Consider the following 8,411-nt stretch of genomic DNA (forward strand, 5'->3'; position numbering starts at 1 on the left):
TCCTCCTCCAGAGATACTGTACTTGTATATCAGCTCCTATATACAATTTATTAAACATTTTCTTGGCCATCTTTCTTTTCACAGCATTGGAAAGGCAAAGCCTAAAGGCATAAATCTCAGTATATCAGCTGCATGTGTGCAGGCAGTGCAGGAGCTCAGAAGCGGGCTCTGTCCCTTCTGGACATGCATGAGAAAGTCCCCTCTGGTCAGTTTAGGAGAAGAGCTACATCATTTTGAGAGAGAAATCAACAACCGAAGACTAACCTTTTTAATGTGCCCCAACACAACGGTTATCAGAAATGCTACATATGGCTGTTGGAAAGAAAACAGCCTTAAAAAAAGTATGTTTAATAACAACATCAAGCAGAAAAAATTACATCTTAGTCAAATAGTTGAGTAAGTGGAAAGTAAAGACTGCAGCGCTGGAAGGACTCTAAGAAATTGCTCTTTTTCTAATGCAGTATATCTCAAGTGCTCACAGAGCTCTGTCTGATCTATTCTGGAAGAAAAAAAAAAGACCACAAAAGAAAAGGGTGCTGCTTGCCTTTACTGACTCAGGTTTTAGCCATTTCTTTGTGAATGAGAACCTTCCAAATTCTCGTCTTTCTCTAGGACCAGCAGAGTTGTACACAGAACCTCCTTTTTAAATGCTAGCCACCCTTCTGACAGCAAACTATTTACTGACAGCTCCCCCTTAGAGATGTATTTTCCACAGATTGTGCTCCTACTTCATAATGATTTAATTTACATTGCTTTCCTGCCATATGCTTAGACAGAGGTCAAATGAGACATCATTGAAATCCTCACTGAAATCCAGACGTAAACATCTATTATTTTGCCATTCACCGGTAGGCAGTTACATTGTCATAAAAGGATTTAGATTACTTGGACATTATTTGTTCTTAACAAATGAACCCAGGCTGTCCTAGATTACCTTGATATCCTCTGGGTGCTTATGAATCGATTATTTGATAATTTATTCTGGTATTCTTTCAGATACTGCAGCAATCTGACTTGCTTACAATGTCAAAGGCTTTTGCCCCCTTTTAAGTTGGGTGCTTCCCTGCCCTCTATTAATTCTCTTTAACCTCTTCATGCATTTATATACTGAGCAAGTGATTAAGCACTTTGCTCAACAGTGATGCTGTGATCAACCAGTATCTCACACTCCACTGTGGAGCATCTCTTGTCAATATACTCCTGACGTAATGCCTGCTGTGGAATGCTGTGAACTGCGGCGCCTTCCAAAACATCTTTTGCTCATTTATTTCAGAACAATACTTAAGATTTAGTTTCTTGTTTCACTCCATCTGAGAATACAGCCTACAGACTGCATTTCACTGCTTCAAAAGTGCTCTCTCAGTATAGTGCATTATGGTTTGTGAAACTAGACCTTGCTAACAGGACAATTCACTAAAGCATTTTTCCACTGAATCCTTGCTGAGGAACAAGGGTGCACCACAACTTTGCAAATGGGCTACTTTATAGACGCAGCAGGGAAAGAAGTTTTAGGTGGGTTATGTTATTGTATAGCAGGAAAAAAAAAAAGATCCTTCCACAGCTGAAATAAAAACTGCTAGTATTTTATGCAAAGAACATTAAGAAAATTGTTTTGCCTATTGGCAAGACAGCAATGTGTTGGAAGAAGACAGAGCACAAAGGCTCAGCAGCCGCTGAGCTACCATTTGTTTAATGACTGGCACTGTAAAATGCTGATTGATACGTGTGTTTATTTAATTTTTATGTTTCAGCCTTAATCTATAGTGTTTGCTAGTATCACAAACTGGTCGATGATTAACTACCTTTTCTAAAACCTTTATGACACTGGCACTTGAAGCAGTGCCATGACACTTCCAAGAAGATTACATTCCTACTCAGTGCCTTGGACAAAAGGTTTGTGGGGCTTCAAAAGATGCAGGGGAGCAAAGATACTGCCCTCCTTGCCAGTCTCTGCTCTCAGCCATTAACACAGGCTCATAGCAGAGCTGTCTGCTGTCTGCAGATATTGGTATTGTTTCCCATCAGTTCACTGTGAGCTGTGTCACACCCTTGGAATGAGAATACCACTACAGTGCACTGGAGAAAAAGTAATTTTAAAGTTGCCATCTAGAAACACAAGAAAGGCTAAAGATTACATGACATAGAAGTCTTGTGATTTGGGGTATGATGCCACATGGATCACTGCTGCCGTCAAGTCAAATGCTTTTGTGAATGCTATTAGGAAACAGCTGTGAACCCTGCAACACAAGGCTTTATTTTGCTTATAATTCGGATGGGTGTCTGCACAGAGCTAGACAAGCTGAAGCTGTGTAAGCAGGGACATTGCCTATACAAGCATTTCTGTTTGTGCTGCATTTGTATTCCTTTCTCTCTGTGTTCACAAGCTCTCCCTGTGGAGTATCTGAGAGCAGAGCAGTGCATGCAGCCCAGTGTTCTGACTTTGTTTCCCATGTCTCAGGAAAGGTAAAATCTTTTTCTTCAAAATAACTGATTTAATTGTCATTTTCACGCTGTTTCTTTCCTCACTCCCTCTCTCTCACTGCTTTAGGTCTTTTCACTCATGCTTCTTTTCATCTCTTTTTTTTTTCTTTCACCTTCTTGGTTTTTCTTTGCTGTTTTCAGATCTGTCTTCAGAAAAGCAAGGGAAGAAGATTTGTGTCTTCAAGCAGAGTGATATGTGAAGCCATGACCCTGCTGTAGAGAACACCTTGTCTTTCATTATCCACGGGTTCAGAGGAACAGTACTATCAACATGCAAAGAAAGAGGCCTTTCTAAGATGTTCTTGGACAGTTTCACACAAGGCCTTGAAAATAAATGTCAGGACCTGGAATTGATGTAGAAGCCTTCCAGGGCTCTTCGGATGATTTCTTTGAAGGCTAAGGAAGCAGTTGTCCATGACCATCTCATGTCAGGAAGCATTTCCACAAACAGAAAGGACACATTTTAAAGTTTCTCCACATATCATTAGTGTCTGAGATAATAAAGCTATGCTGAAGCTAGCTATAGCAAACACCCTCCTTGTGTGTGCATCCAGGGGAGACCACACATCCATGCTGCCAGTACCACCACTCCATGACCACACCTGAAACTCTGCTAAGAACTGAGTATTCAGCACCAGACAGATGTGGGGGAAGCACTGCCTCATGGGCCACTCTGCTATCTTGGTTGTGTGCAGGAAGTTAGACAGCAGGTAGAAGCTTGGAAGCTCCAGTTGCTCCAGAGGTTCTATCTACCAGTCCTGGACTGATGGAACAGCAGCACTGTTCAGAGTAGAGCTGATCCTGACCTCTTCAAAGGCACCATTAACACTGCTTGTCGGCTGCAGCTACACTGCTCTGGGCTCCCCTTAACAGCCATCGCAGACTGAATTATAAGGGGTGCCTGCTGCTTTAAAACACATCTAAGGGCTCTTGTGATACCAAAATGCCCTAAACTGAAGAATGGAGGGAATGCTGTTCAAGATTACTTTCTTCATTGTTTCGTCAATGGTGAACTTCTGCAAGAAATGCCCAGTAAAGTTCCCCATCGAATGAAGAACAGTCCACTCTAGCAGCATAAATATACTTTTGATTAACAAAAAAACACGATTCAGATGTTGTAACTGCAGCATTTTTAAGGTCAGCATGCCTGTAGCTGCCTGTAGTGGATGAAAGCATCCATCACCATACATGGCTTTCACCATCCATGCAGGCACTCTCAGAGCTCTATAATGCCTTACTGCAAGCCAAACACAGCTTCCAAGTCTGCATATGCAAGCAATTAGGAAACTTAATGTGTGCAGTTCTATTTTCCTTCTGTTTTCTACAGTACCTACAACACCGTATAAAAGTTATAGAAATCTTATTCAATCTCACTCATTGTGTCCCTTTACAGCCAGTACAGAGTGGCTTCTTCCAGTGAAGCTTCCAAGTACCCTTTCAGTAGCGTGTTTGATGCGCCCTTCAGGCTTTTCTTACATGTGGTTTAATGAAGGTTACCCATATCCACTCTGGGCAACTTAAAATTTACTTATTTCTCCATTGGTATGTATGGAATTTACCAGATTTCTCAAAACACAACATATAAGTTTACCCATACTCGCTCTTGACTATACTTACAAGCATCTACATGATCAGACTTCATATGCTGAGAAACTATTTCTGTGCTTGCTTGGACAGAATTGATTTAAATGGACTACTGATTTTACACAACCTGTGACTTAAAAGCTGCTTTGGGGAAACAGTCACAGTTGCCCATTCTTTCCTGAGAAAAAGACCTACTGAGTTGAAAATCATCTTTCTGAGATCTGAGAATCCCTCCTCTCTGACATGAATCTCCCTTAAAAATCTGTTAGGCTGCTTGTTTATGGAGACCACCTCCTGACATGGTGACCAAACCCTTCCCTATGTATCTCTGTCTGTTGCTTGTCTCTTGCACTTAGACCTCGCACACTTTGTGGCAGAGACCCTGTTGTGGTACAACGATATTCTGTGGCCTTTGTCCATGGTTGGGATTCTGAAGTGCTACTGGGAAAAGAGTAAAAACTTTTGCAATCTGTAACCGAATTTTATATCCCAACAGACACCGAAGAAAAAGGAGTGGAGACACTGGGTTTTGGGGTTACTGATTTCATTATTAAATGTTAGTTATGATTAGTTATTCCTTTGGAATCAGAGATGTGTCTAATGTAGGAGACAGGAAAAGACAGGTCCCTCACCCTAAGGCTCTAACAACTCAGATCTGAATGGAGAGATCTGAAAGCCTGAGTACATCTAGTTAGTAAAGTGTCAGACGTGGAGCAGGAAACAAGGGTAAATGCAGCATCTGTGGGAGGTGAGTACCTAAGGCAGATAAAAGGCAGGAGAATAAAAAGATTTAATAGATAAAATTGGGCAAAGTAAAACACAGGATGCACATGAAGCAGCAGTCCCTCCCTATGCAGTCTGGCAGCTGCACAGCACAATCTGACGTGACAGGGCCTAATGAGAAATGTCCTTAATTTCAGGTAGTTCTGGCCCCAGAAATGGAAAATGCTCAAGCATGCTTTTGAATGCATTCATTTACTGCTTGAAGAGCACGGTTCAACACTGGCCCCGCAAGGAATGCAACAGATAGATTTTAAGCATACTCTGATCTCCTAATATCTATCTGATCTGAAACAAAAGGGATGAAATGTACAACCAGAAGACACTGCACAGAACCACGAGCTGGGTGGCTCACCTTTAGAAACCCCTCGATGATCAGGAGGTGGGCAGAGCTCCCTGCCACAAGGCAGCCTCAGCCACGTGCACAGGGTGCAGCGATGCAGAGAGCTGCTCCTGCAGGAGCTCGCCTCGGGGACCTGCCGAACAGCCAGGCTGCTCGTGGCCAGCAGGCTGTGTTCTTAGGCTGAGCTGCACCCTGCGCCGTTCCCTGCTCCTTTGACGTGTGTGCGCTACATGACTATAGAAGGAGCAATCAGTCAGCTCCCAGGAATCTTAGCAACAGCCGCGTCCCCAGAAAAGGCCTGCAGCAGCTGGAGCGCTGATGACTCAGCAGCATGGGCTCTCTGGCCTCTCGCTGATCCCTGGCAAGGACGGCAGCCTGAGCCCTGGCTCCCTTGTTTGGGTCACTGCTTTCTCGCTGGCACCAGCAGATGAATTCCTGGATCCTGCTGGCCTTGGCATTAGAAAGCAACCAAAGATGAGCCAAAAGCTGCAGCCAAAAAAGTTTTTGTTCTCTTTTCTTCTTTAACGTCAATTTAAAGAAAATAAAAAAGAAAAAAAAGAACCAACCCCTGCTAGTCAGTTGTAACGGAGGAGGCAAATGGCAGCGCTCAGCAGCAGCGGGCGCATGGGGGAAGATGGCTGCACGCCAGCAGAGCTGCGTCCTGCCGCCCTTTGCAGAGGGGCACAGGGGTGGGATGGGGGCCAGGCCAGGGACTGCAGCGGGCATCACCAGGAGGTTTGTTTGTGTTGTGTAACCAGGGCTCAGCACGCGCGTTGGGTAACGCCGCCGACATTTCACCTACTTTCAAGCCACTACTGCGACGAATCTGTTTGGCCCCGAGTTGTTGTTGCCTCTGAGGAAAGTATGTTTGCACGGCGGAGCCTCCCCACCCTCCCGCTGTAATTCCCCGGGGCGGACGAGGAGGGAGATGGGGATTGAAGAGTCACAGGTCAGGAGCACAGCATGGCTGCAAGCGTTGGGAAGAACCTTATGGGGGGATGGCGAGGGGCTGCGGGCCGTGCTGCTGCGGGCGTGAGGCCCCTGACGAGCTGTGGGGGGACGGGGCGGGTGAAGAGCGGCAGCGGAGCAGGGGTTCACGTCTGGGCTTTTTTGGCAAAGGGCTGCCGGGAAGCTTGCTGGTTCCCTGCCAGGCTCCGGAGAGTGCTGCTGGTCCCTCCCTTTCACGAGCACTAAAAATTCGCCCTGAAACAAAAACATACATGTGTGTGTAACAATCTGCCTTCTCAGCAGCACCGCCACCACCCCAGCATCGCTGGCCTCATTACTCGGAGCAGGAAATGAGTAAAACATAAATGGCTTGAAAGGAGCCAGGAGGGCGCTTCTCTCCCCCGTTCCCTGGCAATGGCCGTGTATCGTTACAGTTTAATCTTGGAAATGCCAGACAGCTGTTGGGGTTGCTAGGAGACTGGCACACATTATGCAGATGTCGGGGACCTCAAATGTCTGCCGGAAATTACAGCTCATGTTGTGTGCAAGGAGATGTGTGATTCCCCATCTGGGGAGCCCAGCGGGAGCCTGGCCCCCCTGCACACCCCATTCCTGGGCTGGGGCTTGCAGCCCCCGGTCTGACAGAGCCCAGCAAATAAACCTGCTCCAGAGGAGGGGTGTGGGCACAGGAAAACACCTCGGGAAGGGGAAGGTGGCCAGCAGGCAGGGGGGGGAAGGGGAGAGAGGGGGCTGAGAAGGAGCAGGCAGAGCTCAGTCCCCATACAGGCCACTGCTGCTCTCCAGGCACGACCTTCCTCCCTCTGCTTGCAGTACACAGCCCAGGGCGTTCTCCAAATAAATGCCACGCAGCCCATTTTGTGCACCAAGTGGGGGTGAGGTGAGGAAGGGTCCTGTGGCGGCTCAGTGCTGTCACGGTGGCATGACAATGGTGACAGCACAGACTTGGCGCAGTGGCAGGGCTGGGCCTCCTGATGGGGGAAACAACGTGCTACCTTCAAACCCACAGCGCTTGGCAGAGAGCCCCAGCAAAACATTGGGAATGTGGAAAAGTGATACGAGTGCCCAGCAAAACAGGCTGCAGGAGGGTATTTTACGTGTCAGAGTGCGGGAACGTTCAGATGCCCTGGGGAACTTGAACAACACCTACACCGCTTGGAACAGCAAGGAGCGCCGCGTGGTGCGGTTCCAGCATTACTCACCCCCAGGGCTCGGGCTCTTCCCCACCCAGTTACATATGACCAGGAAATTATAGCCTGCACGGCTCCAGGCCTGGCTGAACGGTTGCCATATCGTATGATGCACAACAGCGGTGAGACTGATGAAACAACAGAGCAATGTGTTTTTACTGAAACTGATGCTTCGCAGAACAGACAGGCTTGGCTGGGTCAGACTGCCATTTGGTGTCTTGAATGCATGCTCCCTCTTGCACAACTTGCCATTAATTAGAAATTCTGGATAAAAATGAAATCCTGATCTTCCTTTATGTTCATTCCTGATTGCCCTCCTTTTTCTTACAGCAGACTCCGTGGCCAGCCATTGTGTGCCCCAGACACTAGTTTCTCCATCTTTCTTATATCATCCATCCCTCTCTGCTTTCATTTTTCTTCACGCTCAGCATTCACAAGTTGCTACTGCCTTCCTATCCGTGGCCTCCGCATCTCTCACCTTTATAACATACTCTTCCCAGGTCTGCTGCACACCTCTGCTCTCTGCAGGACACGGCCTATGGAGCTGCAAAGGTCTGCAGCATACTGTATCACCTCATTCCTCTCTTGAGTTTATCCAACACTTTCTACTTACTATTGAGTTTAAAGAACTAGCTATATCAAAGGTCACCTGCGCAAGACTGCTCATCCATCTTTTACACCATGTTCCTGCCTGTCTCCTCCACTAACAAGATGAATCCTTGCCTGCCTTGCCAGTGTCCACACACCTTTCCATGCCACCTTTCCACTGTATGCCTCTTTTTGCTCCACCTTTTGCAGCAGCATCTCTACCTGGATCAGCTGTCTGCAGCTGAAGTAGTCTGATTTCCTGGAGGGTTGGGTGTCATTGAGTCTAAGCATGACTAAAGCCTTTTCTACCAGCAGAGTGTTTTACAGTAGTGTAGCCCATGCAAATTCTCTAAAGTCTGAGAATATATGACCTGCTCTTACTGCAACATTCTTCTGAGCTGAAGAAAATGGTCTTCCCTTCCCTTCCCTTCCCTTCCCTTCCCTTCCCTTCCCTTCCCTTCCCTTCCCTTCCCTTCCCT

At 46.6% G+C, this 8,411-nt stretch overlaps 1 long non-coding RNA gene across 2 annotated transcripts in view; it reads left to right on the forward strand.

Moving 5' to 3' along the window:
* Window positions 1–5,942: 5,942 nt before the first annotated feature.
* The window catches only part of LOC122179943, an 8,496-nt gene continuing 6,027 nt past the window's right edge, over window positions 5,943–8,411 (forward strand). For both annotated transcript variants that reach the window (XR_006178867.1, XR_006178868.1), the window contains exon 1: window positions 5,943–6,137. This is a non-coding gene — a long non-coding RNA (uncharacterized LOC122179943). The remainder of the gene's footprint in view (window positions 6,138–8,411) is intronic.

The sequence above is a fragment of the Lagopus leucura genome, unplaced genomic scaffold (genome assembly GCF_019238085.1).
Source record: "Lagopus leucura isolate 7727_CA_CO unplaced genomic scaffold, USGS_WTPT01 Super-Scaffold_1, whole genome shotgun sequence".
NCBI lineage: Eukaryota > Metazoa > Chordata > Aves > Galliformes > Phasianidae > Lagopus > Lagopus leucura.